The sequence below is a fragment of the Schistocerca nitens genome, chromosome 10, assembly GCF_023898315.1.
Source record: "Schistocerca nitens isolate TAMUIC-IGC-003100 chromosome 10, iqSchNite1.1, whole genome shotgun sequence".
NCBI lineage: Eukaryota > Metazoa > Arthropoda > Insecta > Orthoptera > Acrididae > Schistocerca > Schistocerca nitens.
In genome coordinates, this window is record NC_064623.1 from 101,024,931 (window position 1) to 101,040,559 (window position 15,629).

At 44.0% G+C, this 15,629-nt stretch overlaps 1 protein-coding gene across 1 annotated transcript in view; it reads left to right on the forward strand.

Moving 5' to 3' along the window:
• LOC126209912 (uncharacterized) overlaps positions 1 to 15,629 on the forward strand; it is a 333,249-nt gene that overhangs the window by 169,521 nt on the left and 148,099 nt on the right. The gene's annotated exons all lie outside the window — the stretch shown is intronic.

Genomic DNA, 15,629 nt, shown 5'->3' on the forward strand with positions numbered 1-15,629 from the left:
TGATTGTTTATCGCGAACACAAGTGTTTGAGTGGTTTAAACGATTTAAAGATGGCCGCGAAGACACCAGTGATGACACTCGCACTGGCAGACCATTGTCAGCAAAAACTGATGCAAACATTGAAAAAATCGGTAAACTTGTTCGACAAGATCGCCGTTTAACAATCAGAGCAGTGTCTGAGTTAACAGGAGTTGACAAGGAAAGTGTTAGGTAGATTCTTCATGAAAGTTTCAACATGAACAAAGTGTGTTCAAAAATGGTTCCAAAGTGTCTCACAATTGAACAGAAGGAACGCCGAAGAATGATTTGTTCTGACATCCTGGAAAACATTGAAAGTGATCCCACCTTCTTACAAAATGTTATTACTTGCGATGAATCGTGGTTTTTTACTTACGATCCCGAAACTAAACGCCCATCTATGCATTGGAAAACTCCTGGTTCTCCACGACAAAAAAAAGCACGAATGTCGAAATCGAAATTCAAGGCAATGATTGTTTTTCTTTTGACATCAAAGGGATTGTGCACATTGATTGGGTACCAGAGGGACAAACAGTGAATCAGCATTACTACATTAGCGTCCTGGCTACCCTACGTGAGCGAGTACGGAGAAAACTGAACGATTTGTGGAGAAAAAAGTCATGGATCCTTCACCAAGACAATGCCCCAGCTCAGTGCGTTGTCAGTGAAGACGTTTTTGGCAAAACACAACATTCCCATCTTAGATCATCCACCCTACTCACCTGATTTGGCCCCCTGTGACTTTTTTCTTTTCCCTAAAGTCAAGTCAGCTTTGAAAGGAACTAGATTTGAGACTGTTGAAGCAGTAAAAGAAAAAGCGACGGAAGTAATGTATGGACTTACCGAAAATGATCTGCAGCATTGCTATGAACAGTGGAAAATTCGTATGGAGCGGTGTAGAGACCGAGGAGGAGAATACATTGAAGGAGATAACATGAAATTGTAAATAATTGTAAATAAATGTTTTTTCCAGCATCAGTCCGGTTTTTTCTAGCCGCACCTCGTAATAAATAACAAATTTAGTTACAAGAACATGATTTTTCTTTTTTCTTCTAATACTCCCAATATGTACACCACAGTGGTGGTATCTCCTGTGGGTTATACCATACCTTGCTTACTGAAACCCGAAATATATACATACAAATTATATGTGGATTAAACTAGTTGACATCAGATTACATTTGTACTATACCTTTTTTATGGTCTGTACCTCATTCGATAGAAATGGAACTCTGATAGGATTACTTTGTCCATCCGTCCGCCTAACTGTTCAAAACCCTTTACCTGAGGAAGTGTTAGATGTATCAAGTTGAAATTTGTCACTTACTGAGGTCTGTAGCCGTTTGGTGGTGTAAAAATGTGAAGCTTCTAAATCAGTGAAATCAAAAGATACGGCCATTTATGTCACGTATTTTGAAACTCGCAAAATGACTCATTACAATGTTTGGGGAACTTACCCTCGACGTAGTGTAATGACATTTTCCAAGAAAAAAGATTTCACAGTTCACACAAAGGAAATCAGAAAATTGTTAATTTGTAATTGTATCATACTAAAAACACATTTCTGTTATTTGTTATGCGACATCGAACTTGAAACTAAGACGTTCTATAGACCCAGAATCCTTGGGTTAGTATCTTGCCAGTATCAATGTTGATGAGTCAAAAATCGTAGAGATTCTCAATTCCCAGAATGAATGAACTGTCTACACACACAATTTTGTTCAAAACCCGCGGTGCGCGGGCCCTACTCGGAATGTGCCTTTCTTAAATTGTGTGTGCCCTACAGCTGCCAACAAAAATCAGTCGTAGGTGCAGCGTGTCATCTGCAATACAGGGATATTAGGGCAACGTCTGAATTGGATTTGTGTTTAGAATATAACCTTAGAGCTACATACGTAAAATAGTGTCACATGCCGCTTCCTTGCTCTCAGGATTGCTGTATTCAACATGGCCTCAGCTGTATTTCGTTTTCATTTGCCCACTAAAAGTGTTTTCGTTGTTATTTTTACATTTCAAATGACCTTTGGATGTCTATAAAATTTCGTGAAGCTCAGGTTTTGAAAACTGTGTTACGATTTCTTACTTATAGATTGTGTTGCCTACTTTAGACAGTATTTACTTAATTTCAACAAAATGAAATGTAAAGATATTCCTAATCCACATAAAATTCGTATGTATATAGAGTATTTCAACACAATAAAACGAAAAAAAGCACTGATTGTGCCACAGCTGGGATGAACCACGTTTGGGGATCAATCGAAAGAAAATCTTTGTTCTTGCTAGAAGATGAATCCTCTGGTAGTCATTATTATTTAAAATTTGTGTGCAATATAAGTTTTTGGTCGGTGTTGAACTTCTGCTTGTCGATTCATAAATGCATCTTTGCCGTACCAAACAGTAAAGGGTGCATTCGTCAAGAGCAATTGACATAAACTCATTCTTTCGTGGGTCTACAATGAGTTCTTGTTCATTGAATTTTCAGAGAAGAATACCTAGTTCACATTTCCCTAATCGTTGTATATCACACTCAGCAATTAATGAGCGTGAAACTTAACATTCTTTTTCGAATTGTCGAATTTCCAGGGCGATTTGTTCCATGTCGATATGAGTACCGTGTTCAATTTGTGAATCAGTTTTCGGAAACACTGAATGAGGCCTTCCATTGTTCTCAGTGCCCATGTCTTCCTCCGCATTTCCAGGGTTTTTCGGCCTATTGGATTACAACGTTTGACCTTGTGAGGATGTCTGCAACTATGCGTTCTGTCGAGATGTTCACTGCATTTCCTCTGTCTTCAGTTTTGTTTTTCTACATTAAATACACTTCTTTCTTAATGCTCGGTGTTTCTTGATCTGTCTGCTGCGGTACATACTTTCACAACTCATCACAGCTTCGTAGAATGTGGCGACGTCCATTACTTGATAAAACTTCGTTGGCCTTGTTTTCTGTGACAAGTTTCCAAATTTTGCTACTCCTTTGCGTACATCTTTGTCATACGTCTATCACATCACTGGTAATTAAGATGACTGATCTGCTCAGGTGTTGTATTGTTAACCATACTTTTTTTTCTTACGGGGTGGTTGTAGTTTTCAGTCCAGAGACTGGTTTGATGCAACTCTCCATGCTACTCTATCCTGTGCAAGCTTCATCTCCCAGTACCTACTACAACCCACATCCTTCTGAATCTGATTAGTGTATTCATCTCTTGGTCTCCCTCTATGATTTTTACCATCCACGCTGCCCTCCAGTGCTAAATTTGTGATCCCCTGAAGATGTCCTACCAACCGGTCCCTTCTTCTTGTCAAGTTGTGCCACAAACTCCTCTTCTCCCCACTTCTATTCAATACCTCCACATTAGTTATGTGATCTACCCATCTAGTCTTCAGCATTCTTTCCTCCGCATCACCCGACTTAATTAGACTACAGTCCATTATCCTCGTTTTGCTTTTGTTGATGTTCATCTTATATCCTCCTTTCAAGACACTGTCCATTCCGTTCAACTGCTCTTCCAAGCCCTTTGCTGTCTCTGACAATTACAATGTCATCGGCGAACCTCAAAGTTTTTATCCCTTCTCCAAGGATTTTAATAACTACTCTGAATTTTTCTTTTGTTTCCTTTACTGCTTGGTCAATATACAGATTGAATAATATCTGGGAGAGGCTACAACCCTGTCTCAGTCCCTTCCCAACCACTGCTCCCCTTTCATGTCCCTCGACTCTTATAACTGCCATCTGGTTTCTGTACAAATTGTAAATAGCCTTTCGATCCCTGTATTTTACCCCTGCCACCTTCAGAATTATAAAGAGAGTATTCCAGTCAATATTGTCAAAAGCTTCCTCTAAGTTTACAAGTGCTAGAAACGTAGGTTTGCCTTTCTTTCATCTATCTTCTAAGATAAGTCGTAGGGTCAGTATTGCCTCACCTGTTCAAACATTTCTAAGAATCCCAAATGATCTTCCCCGACGTCGGCTTCTACCAGTTTTTCCATTCGTCTGTAAAGAATTCGTGTTAGCTAAAACTTTGAACATAGATGCCAAGGTTCAGTGACCGTGTCAGAATTATATTAGAACAAATCAGCCCTCGGTCACAAATATTAAGTCAAAATTGACCACGTTTCGACACTACTATGAGCGTCGTCTCCAGAATTAAACTAACTGTTCTAAAACATATTAGGTGCATAATATGTATAGGTATTAGGTATATAACACATATTATATACCTAATATGTTTTAGAACAGTTAAATTCTGAAGACGACGCTCATAGTAGCGTCGAAACCTGGTCAATTTTGACTTAATATTTGTGACCGAGGGCTTATTTGTTCTAATATAATTCGTGTTAGTATTTTTGCAGCCTTGGCTTATTAAACTGGTAGTTCGGTAATTTTCACATGTCAACCCGTGCTTTCTTTGGGATTGGAATATTATATTCTTCTTGAAGTCTGAGGGTATTTCGTCTATCTCATAAATCTTCCTCACCAGACGGTCGAGTTCTGTCATGGCTGGCTCTCCCAAGGCTTTCAGTAGTTCTAATGGAATGTTGTCTACTCCCGGGGCTTTCGACATAGGTCTTTCAGTGCTCTGTCAAACTCTTCCCACAGTATCATATCTCCCATTTCATCTTCATCTACGGGGTATGATTCTATAAAAGCCATTCCTTTTTAGTGTTCTTTGCGGATACCGTCACATCGTTCTCTTCAGATACATTGCTTGGAATGTAAATTCGTCTTTGCATGTCATTCTCAACCGCTGCCAAAATGGTGACATTGTCTGCATATACGAGGATGTCCTGAAAACTAATACTTCAGAAGTTTCTATTATCTTTTCAAGTTCGCGTAAGATGTTACATGTCATTGATATTACTCGGCCGGCTTTACCACCTTTCTGACGCAAGTCTTAACCCTGTGCCGCTAGAGGGCATGGCGGGGTGTAACGTAATTCTGCCTGTGTACTGCGAGGCCCTCAGCAAACTGAAAACACGAATGCGAGTAGTCCGTCCACACATGGAGCACGCTCAGCTTCAGCATGACAATGCCGGACCGCACACGAGTGCTGCAACATGAGCAACAATCCGAGGCCTAGGGTTCACTGTCATCGATCATCCTCCGTACAGTCCCGACTTGGTCCCATCTTTTCCCGTAAGTTAAAGAACTCCTTCGGGGACTTCCCTTTGATAGAAATGAAGCTGTGCAAGCAGAGGTGAGGTTGTTGCTCCGTCAACGAAGTCATTCTACGTGACGCAATCAACATACTGGTCTCTCATTGGGAGAAATATGGTATTCACCAGGGAGACACTGTTGAAAAATAAAAATCTAGGGACTAATAATAAAGATGTAGAATGTTAATAAAGTCTGCTTTAAGAGTATTCACGTGAAAAAATTGGAGCCATTACTTTCCTGCACGCCTTTTTTAAAACAAAATTTTAAAACTTGGATGAAACTGGCATTCTGTTCACGCACCCTCCCTCCTTCTCTCTCTCTCTCTCTGTCTGTCTGTCTGTCTGTCTGTCTGTCTCTCTCTCTCTCTCTCTCTCTCTCACACACACACACACACACACACACACACACACACACACACACACCTCCTAAATCACTTGACGGATTTCAAGCAAACTTGGTACACGTATCATCTGCTGTCTGGAAAGAATCGATGAGGGGATGAGAAGCACCATCCTCTCAAAGGGGGGGGGGGGGGGGGGGGTTGGTATGAAAAAGAATGTGTAGCCCACGATGCTCATCCACTATTCGGGAATGAGAGCACTTAAAGCAAATTTTACACCTTCTTTCAAACCTTTCATAAACTTTTTCTCGCAGATAACTCCAACAAAATGATGAAAGGAGAAACGTTTATTGCATACTACATTTTTGCTGTTGACGCAGAAAAACTCCCGCATGAACTACGGCGTTTTATTGTATTACTTACACTATGTGATCAAAAGTATCCGGATACCTGGCTGAAAATGATATAAACGTCCGTGGCGCCCACCATCTGTAATGCTGAAATTCAGTATGATGTTGGCCCACCCTTAGCCTTGATGACAGGTTCCACTCTCGCAAGCATATGTTCAATCAAGTGCTGGAAGGTTTCTTGGGAATAGCAGCCCATTATTCACGCAGTGCTGCATTGAGGAGAGCTATCGATGGCGCTCTGTGAGGCCTGGCACGAAGTCGGCGTTCCAAAACACCACAAAGGTGTTCTATAGGATTCAGGTCAGGACTCTGTGCAGGCCAGTCCATTACAGGGGTGTTATTGTCGTGTAAACGCTCCGCCACAGGCCGTGCATTATGAACAGGTGTTCGATCGTGTTGAAAGATGCAATCGCCATCGCCGATTTACTATTCAATACTGAGAAGCAAGAAGGTGCTTAAAACATCAATGTATGCCTGTTCTGTGATAGTGCCACGGAAAACAACGGGTGAAAGCCCCCTCCATGAAAAACACGACCACACATCACCGCCTCCGAATTTTACCGTTGCCACTACACACGCTGGCAGATGACGTTCACCGGGAATTCGCCGTACCCACATCCTGCCATCGGATCGCCACGTTGTGTACCGTGATTCGTCACTCCACACAACGTTTTTGCACTGTTCAATCAATGTTGACGCTCCTTACACCAAGCGAAGCGTCTTTTGGCATTTACCGGCGTAATCTGTGGCTTGTGAGCCGCCGATCGACCATGAAATCCAAGTTTTCTCACCTACCGCCTAACTGTCATAGTGCATGCATTGGATCCTGATGCAGTTTGGAATTCGTGTGTGATGGTCTGGATAGATGTCTGCCTATTACACTTTACGACCCTCTTCAACTGTCGGCCGTTTCTGTCAGCCAACAGACGAGATCGGCCTGTACGCTTTTGTGCTGTCCGTGTCCCTTCACGTTTCCACTTCACTATCACACCGCAAACAGTGGACCTAGGGATGTGTGGAAATCTCGCGTACAGACGTGTGACACAAGTGACACCCAATCACCTGACCAATTTCGAGGTCCGTGAGTTCCGCAGAGCGCCCCATTCTGCTCGCTCACGATGTCTAACGACTACTGAGGTCGCTGATACGAAGTACCTGGCAGTAGGTGGAAGCACAATGCACCTCATATGCAAACATATGTTTGTGAGGATGTCCAGGTACTTTTGGTCACATAGTGTATTTACTACTAACTCTATTCGCGACACATTCCGCTGAACGTACCTGCAAAAATATCATTGTAGGACACACAGTTCAGGAGATACGACATCGTAAACACCGAGATGCCTGAAAAACTGCAGCATTACGCATGATACTTTCATTACTTCTTCACTACAAACTCTTTCCACAACACATTTCGCAGACCGTACCCAGATATACCCCACAGGATGCACCAGCAAAATTTTATCATTGTACGACACACACCTTAGGAGACACGTCGTCTTAAACGTTGAGCTGCGGGAAAATAAAATTGCACGGCTAAATTCTCTAGAGGTACAAGTGAACTACGTCTACAATCGTATGATTAAAATGTCAAATATATTTGAAACATATGTGATGTGTGTACGAAGACAAAGAATGGTAAAGAACGCATGCTAAATCCCTGGAACGATTTCAACCAAATTTGGTGGACATATTAGTTAAATCTGGAAAGAAATACTGTGCCGATAAGAACCTCCAGCCTTCTATTGTGTGGAAGGGTGAACACGTGGGGGGGGGGGGGGGGGGGAGAGAGGGAGAGAGAGAGTGGAAAGGAGGAAGGAAGGAGATGGACAGGCAGAGTGAGGGAAGAGGAGGAGATGGACAGAGATGGGAGAAGAAAGAGAACGGTAGACAGGGTGGGGGGGGGAGGGGCAGATGGACAGGGAGAAAGGAAGGAGATGGACAGGGAGAAAGGAAGGAGATGGACAGTGTGTGGAGGTGGAGAGGGGAAGAGGTGGAGATGGGGAAGAGGTGTGTGTGTGTGTGTGTGTGTGTGTGTGTGTGTGTGTGTGTGTGTGTAAAAAATTTCCGTCGAGATCCTGTTGGATTACACAAAGCTTCCTGCCTCATTCTAACATTCTTTCTGATCTTCCACGATTATGTCAGTTTTTCGTCACGAAGTCTATCTTCAGCCCACTTCGCCCTGGTTGCTTTGGGACTTTATTCCCTGCCCTAACACTACACTTGTGTATCTTGTCTCTGTGTACGTTTCTGTTTTCAATATCTGTTTGATTTGTGCTTTTTCTAAGTGTGACTTGTCTTGTCCATGTTCACTTGAACCCTTGTATGTGTATCAGAATTTTGTTGGCGAATCTTGGTGGTAGATTGCTGATGTACCTGTAGAACTTAAACCTTATTTTTCTGGCATCAGGTACTAGGTTTGACATCGTGTCTGTGGATCTCGTAGAATGTGATCTGTAACCCTCTTTTGTGAGATTTAGTCTATTTTCCTCATGATTTCGCGCTCTTCCTTCAGTATGGTTGCCATGTCGCTTTTCGTATGGAGTGTTAGTGTCTCATTTACATGCAATATTTCGGGCTTGATTATTTTGTTGTGGTGTCTGACCTTTGTTTGAGTAGTCTTACATTTCCTATAGATATGCCTTGTTTTTCCGCATGCTCTCTTCATTTCTTGTAGTCGAGTATTCTGTGCGATTTTTTTCTCGTTTAGGTTCCAGGAGGTTACCTAGATATTTGACATGTATAACTCAGTTTATTTTGCCGTATTTTGTGTCTAATTATTGTCTAATTTTGAGCAGAAGAATGTAGCCTTCTGGAAAAAGCTTTGCAGGTCAATTTTTTATGCACATTATTTCAGTATTTCCGTTTCTCTGGTTGCTATTGCTTCGTTATCCGCGAGTATGGTCGGGTCCTCTGCGAAAGCTGATATTTCTATCCTGTCCAGGGATCATCCAATGTCATTGGATTTTTAGTTCTTATTGCCATTCCTTCATTACTTCGTCCTGGACTAGCTGAATAATGGGGATAATCCGTCGCTTCGCCCTACTCCATTTGATTCGCTTTGACCTACTCCAGTTTTTGTCATCAAGAGACCAGAGATTTCAATCATGAATTTAACTTCCGATATATTGCCAGCCAGTGTCTATTTGATTAGTCAAGGTGTTTTTAGGTCGACGCCCCATTCTTACAACATGTTGAACAAGGAATGTCGGTGAACAGAATCGTAGAGTTCCTCGAAATCTATGAAAGTACAAATGATTGCACGAACGTCCGGGGAGGAAGACATCCTGCTATTCTTTAGTTTTGTGTTTTAACTGTTCTTGCGTTCTTTGCTGTAAGCACGCTGAGAAAATTTTGTACGTTACTTGCAGCGGGAAGATCCCTCTGTACTTGTTCACGTTCACCCTATCTTCTTCCCTTTGAAGCAGGTGGACAAGTGCACATTTGCATTCGTCAGTAAATGTTTGCCAGATGGTTGTGATTATTTGCATAAGTTCCTGTAAGGACTTTGGTCTTCCGTTTCGTAGTAGTTCTGCTATGATGGCGTCTTCATCGGATGTCCTGTCTTTTTTTTATTTAAGTACATGTTTGTGGATCTCTTGACATATTGGTTAAAGTGATTCTGGGTGTGTGGAGTTGCAGTCCTGCGTTGATAATCTTGTTTCAGGTTCCAGGACAGTTAAGGGAATCAGAGAAATAACAAGCCAGTTCTTAACAACTTTCTTGATTCGTTAATGCGAGCGTAACATCTTGTTTCCTGAAGCGTAAGTTTTTAGGTGTGGTGCCGCGGATGTTTCCTTGCGAAAGTCATGAAGAAATCTCTCGCGTGCTAGTTGCGGCAGTTTTCCTCTGAAGCTTCCAGTTGTTCCTTCATGTACTTTCTCTTGGTTTGCATAATGAGGTTTCTGGACTCGTTAAAACGATATAGGCTTTCCGGGGATTTTTTACTGTAGTATTCCTGGAAGGCTAGTTTGAGTCGTCTTAGTGCATATTCACATTCTGAGTCCCACCATGGGTGGTGTTTCTTTGTGGTGTTGGTTCTTTTTTTTCTGTGATATTTCTGTTGAATTCTTCCCATGTATTTCTGGTTTGTTGCGTTTTATGATCTTTATCTTCTCAAATTTATTTTCTGATTTTTTGTTTTTTGTTTTTTTTTTTTATTTCGGTGATTTTCATTGGATTTAGGTAGTGGTCTGACTCAACATTCGCGCCTCTGCGAACTTGAAAGTCTCTTTCTGGACTGGGTTGGAATTCCCCCGTCAGTTGTATAGGTTGCCTATGTTATCTGGTTTCGCGGGGTTTTCCTGAGGGACGTTGACAGAATCGTCAGGTTGTTCTGATGGCAAAGTTCGATGAGGCTCATGCCGTTTTTGTTTGTACATTTGTGCGCGGGAAACTTTCCCACAGTTCTTTGGTGGCATTTGTTCTCTGCCGATTTCTGAGCTGAAATCACCTTTCAGAGGTTTTACGTCGTCTTTGGGCATCTTGGCCATCAGAGTCTGTAATGTTGCACAGATTTTTTCTGTTTATTTAGGGTCTTTTTTTGTTGCCTCCATTCGAGCGGGCGTATAAAATGATAAAGGTCTATTTCTTGTTGCCATACTGTAGGCGCATTGTCATTAGCCCGTAATCTTTTGTGTGTTGCTTTATGTCCTTTGCTGCGTTACATTGGTTAAGTCAAGAATTCCGAAGTGTGCTGTTAGTGCTGTTTCTTTAGGAGGTAAAACAAGCAATTTCTTCGCTGAGAAACTTGCGACGAGCACATATTATGATTCAAAACACGCAGTTTCGTGGGTAATTTTATTTTTCGTATGAATGACTGCGGAAAAATATAGGTCGTATCAAAAAGAGTTATCCGATTGAAAAAAATCATAACTATTATGTTATTTGAGATATATGCGTGAACAACGTACTGTTGGGAAGAGCAAACTCTCGAACTTTACACAGTTCCCGATAGGTAGCACCAGTGTGCACCCACTTCAGTTCTAGTAAAAATGGTGTCGGGACAACAGAAAGCGTTCTGTTCTACGTTTTGCGCAGTACGGGTCAGTGATAACTGTTAAGTGTGACTTTCGTACTAGGTATGCGGTGGATCCTCCTACAGCACAGAGCATTAACGATGGCACGATCAATTCCCAGAAACAATTGTTTGTGTAAAGGCGAATCGCCGGGCCGTCTCGAAGTGTCTGACACAGACGTCGAACGCATCAGCCATAGTTTCACAAGGAGTCCGCAGAGATCCGTTCGCCGTGCAGCTCGACAGCTCAGCATGTCCCCCGATGTCCGTCTGGTTTGCGTTGCGACGACATTTTCTCATGAAACCACACACAATTCAGCTACTGCAATGTCTTCGTGAGGGTGACAAACAACGACGTGTGGAGTTCTGTCATTTCGTTCTTCGCAAGGTGGAGGATGACAGTTTACTTCCACGCTTAGTGTTTAATGACGAGGCAACATTCCATTTAAATGGAAAGGTGAACCGTCATAATGCGAGAACATGGGGTACGGAACAAACACACGAAGCTGTACAACATGAGACGGACTCTCCAAAATTTAATGTGTTTCGTGCAGTTTCACGCGGAAGGCGTATGGCCCATTTTTCTTTGGCGTGAACACTGTTACAGGAAGCACATGTCTCGATATGCTTGAGAACTTTCTTTTCTCACAGTTGGAGACTGATTCGAACGACTTCATTTACCACAGGATGGGGCACCGCCACACTGGCATCTGGAAGAGGGGAGTTTTTAAATCAAAGGATTACTGAACGATGGATCGGTCGCACTGGACCAAATGATTCAGCCTTACATTACTGGCCTCAAGGTCATCGGACCTGACTGTATATGATTATTTCTTGTGGGGTTCCATAAAAGACTGTTTATGTGCTTATGTAACCAACAACAATGAATAAACTGAGACATCGCATAACAGCAGCTGTGGAACTCAAGACATGCTGGCTGCAGTGTGAGAACAATTTGGGTACCACTTTGACATACGCCGTGCATCTCAAGGGGGGTATATTGAACGAGTACGAAAAAAAGCTTTTTGAGTTTCCCGTTTATAAAATCGGATACACCCAGCATATTACGAAGATATGATAGCGTACAAACTGTGAAATGCGCAAAAATCTGGTATGCAATATGACCGGTCATCAGTCCCAGAGCTACAACGAGCAGCTCTCTAGAGATGGAGGCTGCCGCCTACACAAGAGACCTAAACTCGCAGAACAACGCTGAGACCTCGCTCCACTTTCGGACACTGCCGGCGAACTGACTCTCGGCGCTTTACACGAAACGCATCACTCGCAAAAGCTCTCTAACATTGTATATTACTCTTTGTTTTGTATTGTATGGTTTCTGATTGCATATTCAGGCTTCATCACTGGCTATATACACTCCTGGAAATGGAAAAAAGAACACATTGACACCGGTGTGTCAGACCCACCATACTTGCTCCGGACACTGCGAGAGGGCTGTACAAGCAATGATCACACGCACGGCACAGCGGACACACCAGGAACCGCGGTGTTGGCCGTCGAATGGCGCTAGCTGCGCAGCATTTGTGCACCGCCGCCGTCAGTGTCAGCCAGTTTGCCGTGGCATACGGAGCTCCATCGCAGTCTTTAACACTGGTAGCATGCCGCGACAGCGTGGACGTGAACCGTATGTGCAGTTGACGGACTTTGAGCGAGGGCGTATAGTGGGCATGCGGGAGGCCGGGTGGACGTACCGCCGAATTGCTCAATACGTGGGGCGTGAGGTCTCCACAGTACATCGATGTTGTCGCCAGTGGTCGGCGGAAGGTGCACGTGCCCGTCGACCTGGGACCGGACCGCAGCGACGCACGGATGCACGCCAAGACCGTAGGATCCTACGCAGTGCCGTAGGGGACCGCACCGCCACTTCCCAGCAAATTAGGGACACTGTTGCTCCTGGGGTATCGGCGAGGACCATTCGCAACCGTCTCCATGAAGCTGGGCTACGGTCCCGCACACCGTTAGGCCGTCTTCCGCTCACGCCCCAACATCGTGCATCCCGCCTCCAGTGGTGTCGCGACAGGCGTGAATGGAGGGACGAATGGAGACGTGTCGTCTTCAGCGATGAGAGTCGCTTCTGCCTTGGTGCCAATGATGGTCGTATGCGTGTTTGGCGCCGTGCAGGTGAGCGCCACAATCAGGACTGCATACGACCGAGGCACACAGGGCCAACACCCGGCATCATGGTGTGGGGAGCGATCTCCTACACTGGCCGTACACCACTGGTGATCGTCGAGGGGACACTGAATAGTGCACGGTACATTCAAACCGTCATCGAACCCATCGTTCTACCATTCCTAGACCGGCAAGGGAACTTGCTGTTCCAACAGGACAATGCACGTCCGCATGTATCCCGTGCCACCCAACGTGCTCTAGAAGGTGTAAGTCAACTACCCTGGCCAGCAAGATCTCCGGATCTGTCCCCCATTGAGCATGTTTGGGACTGGATGAAGCGTCGTCTCACGCGGTCTGCACGTCCAGCACGAACGCTGGTCCAACTGAGGCGCCAGGTGGAAATGGCATGGCAAGCCGTTCCACAGGACTACGTCCAGCATCTCTACGATCGTCTCCATGGGAGAATAGCAGCCTGCATTGCTGCGAAAGGTGGATATACACTGTACTAGTGCCGACATTGTGCATGCTCTGTTGCCTGTGTCTATGTGCCTGTGGTTCTGTCAGTGTGATCATGTGATGTATCTGACCCCAGGAATGTGTCAATAAAGTTTCCACTTCCTGGGACAATGAATTCACGGTGTTCTTATTTCAATTTCCAGGAGTGTATAAAGAAATGGCGAACAGTAAAAGACTGAAAAGGTTGTAACTGTTGTCCGGAAAATGACTAATTTGCATTTTGCGCTATTTTTGTCATACGACGGTTAACAGCCTTGGTTTTTTTCATGCTTGTTACCCGCGATCCTTCCCATCAGTAGCCTGATAGATTTTGTGTGGTGAGCATTGTTGTGTGAGGCTTATTTTCGTCATGGAGCAGATAACTGAGCGACAGATCGAAGTGATAAAAAGTTATTACAAAAACAGTGAACGGCAACCGTCCGTGAATTGCGTGTGACACGCTGACGTGACGCTGCTCCAATCGAATCATCAGCTCTAAAGTTCGTCCGGAAGTTTGCGATAACGGGTTCTGTCTCAAACGTTAAGAAAACTGGACGACCGCATTCTGTTCGAACACAGGAAAACATTGTTATTGTGCGTGACAGTGTACCAGTAAGCCCCAGAAAACCGTTCGCCGACGAACTCACCAAGTGAATTTATCACGAAGTTTACTGTATGAAATCCTTCCAAAAGATCTGAAAATGCATGCGCATAAAATTGAATTAGACAAAAGTTGAAGCCTGCAGATCGTGGGAAGACATATCAATTTGCTCCATGGTCCTTGGCTCGACAAGCGGAGAACGGGATTTACAAAAAGAATAATTTTCTCAGATGAGGTGGACTTCCACCTCAGTGGGTGCGTCAATAAACAGAACTGCAGAATTTGGGGTAACGAAAATCCGCGAGTGACTGTGAAAGATGAGACGCATCCACAACGCATGACTGTTGTGGGTTTTGAGCAGGAGGAGTGATCGGTCCGTACTTGTTTTAAAATGATGACGTGGCTGCCGTCACTGTAAATGGCGACCGTTACCGAAACATGCTTTCTGATTGGTTTTTCCCCTCTTATTGATGAAAGTGACGATTTATGGTTTCAAAAAGATGGTGCGAGATGTCAGGTATTCTGTGAGACGATTGGTCTGATGAATGGAAAGTTTCCTCCAAAAATTATCTAATTGCGTGGCAACCAGGGATGGCCTGGCAGATCATGCGATCATACTCCTTGTGACTTTTTGTGCGGATTTGTGAAATCAAAAATGTAATTGAACAAACCACAAACAGTACCCCAACTGAAGGATGCAATTAAAAGGGTTATTAACGGCATCACATTACATCTTTGTGGATGCGTCATCGAGGACTTCAGTGAACGCATTATTCGTTGCCGCGTGGCCATGGGTGGTGATACTAACGATATAATTTTTAATACATAAATGGGAGGAGCTACGTAATGTGTCTGTTGCCATTGTTGGCCGGGAAGCTCCATTCGGGTGAGTTCGGCCGCCGTATTGCAAGTCCTTTTTAGTTGACGCCACTTCGGCGACTTGCGAGTCAATGATGATGGAAACACAACGCCTAGTCATCTCGAGGCAGAGAAAATCCCTGACCCCGACGGTAATTGAACCAGGTACCCTGTGCGCGAGTGGCGAGAACGCTACCGCCAGACCACGAGCCGGGGACTGCAGTAAGCATCGAATTAGAACTGAAGGCTGAGTAGTCTCGTGCGCTATCATTTACGCTGTGAGAACAACTGACACCAACTATGTGGCGGGCCGCCTGAATTTGCAGGCGCAACGGCCTGGTCAGGCAACTACAATGCTTATTGACTTGGAAACCGCAAAACCTGTCGAATTTTTTCTTAACAGTCCTTTCTCAGCACTGTTACGAGCTTTACAGACTGTTTCGATGTGCTTCCTAAGCGTCGTCAGGCGCATTTTATCTGATGTTTAGGCAGATATTTGCTGTTTCGTTTTTGAATTGTGTAATTGTCGTCGGTCCAAACAGTTACAGCTCTTCACTTCTTTCATACGACTCTCACTGTCAACAGAAAGCGTAGATTCGTTTTCC